Source organism: Triticum aestivum, chromosome 3A, assembly GCF_018294505.1.
Source record: "Triticum aestivum cultivar Chinese Spring chromosome 3A, IWGSC CS RefSeq v2.1, whole genome shotgun sequence".
NCBI lineage: Eukaryota > Viridiplantae > Streptophyta > Magnoliopsida > Poales > Poaceae > Triticum > Triticum aestivum.
This window is the reverse complement of record NC_057800.1, coordinates 69,199,759-69,203,294: the sequence shown is the minus strand read 5'-3', so window position 1 is coordinate 69,203,294 and position 3,536 is coordinate 69,199,759. Positions and strand designations below refer to the sequence as shown.

The 3,536-nt window shown below is 40.4% G+C and overlaps 1 long non-coding RNA gene across 1 annotated transcript; it reads right to left on the bottom strand.

The window, feature by feature from the left end:
- Nucleotides 1–402: 402 nt before the first annotated feature.
- Nucleotides 403–3,070, bottom strand: LOC123057959 (uncharacterized). Its single transcript, XR_006427014.1, has 4 exons — nt 2,959–3,070; nt 2,657–2,783; nt 1,475–1,568; nt 403–1,364 (listed from the first exon to the last, which is right to left on the bottom strand). It is a non-coding gene; the product is annotated as an uncharacterized lncRNA (long non-coding RNA).
- Nucleotides 3,071–3,536: the final 466 nt, after the last annotated feature.

Genomic DNA, 3,536 nt, shown 5'->3' with positions numbered 1-3,536 from the left:
GCAGTAGAATCATTGATAGTGCCATAAAACTATTTAGTCGAATAACACTGTAGTAGACTCATTGATACTGGTTTGTTCATGTCTTTCATAATGAATTTAAAATGTAATCTCACATTTAAACAATTTATTTTAAGCTGGATGCCCTCTATAATGGCAGATAAGCCTGCTCTTATCTTTCAGAATGAATTACCGCACATAACTATTTCAAAACAAAAGGAAAATATTACACATGCCACATTAGAAATAAAGTTTTGTGTACTAATAGTCTAACTTTCTTAAGCATCAGAATAATGAAATAATAATTAAATCTGTACTATTTTTAAATTTAAACAACTTACTCTAATTTTGCATGGTTATGCTTACGTAAGAAATCAGTCGAGCAACCTCGCTTCTTGATCGAGAATCCTCCAAAGATATGTATTCACCTGAAAAAAACAACACTTAGTTAAATATGATTTTGAGAAACTAAATTAGGGAATCTTCTGTGTAATACCCTTTAGAAATATAAGCCATAAAACGGTAGGTAAAAAGGCATATAATAACAATTATTTTAGAATGCACACACAAATAATTCAATGTACACCTAAAGGCTGAATAATAAATCTTTACATGGGCGCGCATGTAAGAATTATGAATATTTATTCCACTATTGCAAGAATCATAAGAACACATTCAACAACTCATTCCTGCGTAACGCAAAAGTTACTAAATTAAAGAGAAAAATGTGTACAATATGTACACTTGCACATTGTATGACACCAATCAGATCGTTCCTGCCAGAACCAAGCAAGAGCCCTCTACTGAAAGATAGCTAGAATTTCTTTTTAAAATATTTGCTTAGAATGCATCCCTGAAAAGTTTCATGATGTGGTGCCACATGGGAGCATACCCGATTACTTTCTCATTATTTTCAACACCGCAGCTGCCGCATTTGAAACGTCCTTTGGCATTGATTTTCTCATTATTTTCTATGAAAGTAGAATACAAATATTTGAACTATTACCTAACACTGACTCAGTATAATATCTAAGGAGCCGATTTGCAGGCTCCTTTTTGTAGGATCAAAAAGAAATACAAAAGAAATCGTATCAACATATATTGTTCTTAAAGAGGAGAAATTAGTGGAAAACCACATGCAAGGCAATGCATCAATCTCGCTGAAGCTCTTGGCAGCACTCATTCTTCCTTGATTACTTTGAACCTAACCTTGAAGCCCTCCACAACAGCATGACGGCCTCCCATACTGACGATTGCATCTAGTACAACAAATGAATCTTTCCTCTTTCAATTTGAGCCATGGCTGGGCATAACATGGAGATCAGGGGCATGGCTTTCCATGTGCTTGTGTTCTCGCTTGTGTGTGCCTGCAACCGAGGAGGATTTCATATTGGACTTCATATCATAAGCTTTATTATATTCATGTGTTGAAAAGTATAAGAAGTTACAAAAGTCTATTTTCAGGACATAATAGTACCGGTTCTCACTATAAGTATGGTCGATTGAGATTTTTGCTGGTCCGTTCTTGCGGATGGGAGAATCCTCCTCGGAACGACATGGCGAATTTATACCTGCTGGGTGGACACAGTACACACACATGAATACAGGCTTAGCACTAAGAGTAATGGTTATGTATCAACAACACATGAATACAGGCTTAATACTAAGAGCAATGGTTATTTACCAATCTACGCATACATTATAGATACAGTTACATAATATCAATATGGACACGAATTAATCAGATACCTCAGCGTGCATGCACCACTGTTTCTTTTGAAGGAAAACAGCCAGCATTGATTTCATTTCATTAAGAGAAAGGCATCTACCACTGTATATACCAATTGATTAGAGACGGCCGGTTACAGTGTCAGTATGATTAGTAGCTAAATATGAACAGCTAGCTAAGCATGTACCACTGTGTATACCAATTGATTAGATACCTCTCAGCTGTTCTCATGCGTGTGTGTGCCTGCAGCCGTGGAAAATAGATCAAGCCATCTTTGTTCACTTGCACATCTTGCCGAGATCAATTGATTTTTTTAGCTCACATACCTGCATCTCAACAGGACGTAATCCACAGAGGGCAGTACACCGTATGTCCGTACTGCGTGCGAGACTGGCATCTGATGTGTAGTCTGCTTGCACCAACAGATGTTCCATCGCTTTGAGAGGATCCATCAAGTAAACTTTTGTCACTTGCATATCTGTCTAGAACATCAATCAAGTGCTAAGTTGGAAAGCAACCAATCGGCAATAAGAGCGCCAGGACGGCCAATGCCATAGGATTGATTGCTGGGTGCGGTGTGAGTATCACGTGGACGCGAGTTGTGTCTGGATCGAGCGGCGGATATCATCGTGGAAAAGGATTTGGCAAAGATGGCGATACAGGGAGGATCGATCTGAACTTGTTCGCCTGGCAATGCGCGCAGGCGACAAAATATGGCCGTCCCTTCATCCAGCATGTAGAGCTGCGCGTCGCCCTGTCCGACGGCTCAGTCGATGGTCCAGTCAGCATATTGCAGGGAGGTCATTGTGGACATACGCATGATATGCTTTTCGTAAATACTAAATTCATCACCACACAGCAGCCATATGTGTGCTTAAGGAAGCGATTAATTGAAGTAAATAGTAGAACAAATGCATCTAATTCAATTACCTTTAGTTTCTTACACATGGAGGCAAGTACGGCTGTACGGGATGCACCAGGGAGGGTAGTCGTATAAATACTGCGGCAGTACGCTTGGAGCCCTCCACAACAGCATGACGACCTCCCACACCGACGACTGCATGAAGTACAACAAATGAATCTTTTCTTTTTCAATTTGAGTCATGGCTGGGCATAACATGGAGATCAGGGGTTAACATGGAGGTCAGGCGCATGGCTTTCCATGTGCATGTGTTCTCGCCTGTGTGAGACTGCAGCCGAGGAGTATTTCATATTGGACTTGTGCCACTCACCTGAAACTCGTTAGCAAGAGCAGCGAGAGGACGGCCGGTGGCGCCGGCGCTAATATCGTGTCAGCGGGGGAGGATCGTGCGGCGGCATAGGTGACATTAGGAGATTTTTTTTCTTTTCGTAGGATTAGGGATATGGCAGTTTTTTTACCCTTTTGTAGGGCTGATTTGAGGGTTTGTTAGAGATATATGTGAGAGATTCGGTGATAGATTTAGGTAGTTGTGCCACGGGAAATAGAGTTTGTTACACATACGCGAGAGATTGAGGGACTTGGGACACGGGAGAGACCTACGTGATTTTTTTATCATTAGAGAGACACGTGAGAGATAGAGAGAGTTGGGTCAAGGGAGAAACATATGTCCATGAGTTTTTTTTCTCTGAGTTCATTGGGTCATTGGAGATATACATGAGTTTTTTTCCCTGAGTCGATCTACACCGTTATAATTCGGTCCCACCGGATTAACGGCCCATAAAATCTAATTAACGTGGTAATTTCTTGGAAGTGACTAATTAGTATAGGTATAGAGGTATAGATAGATAGATGACCGAAAAACAACAAATGATGTCAGAACATGTTGGA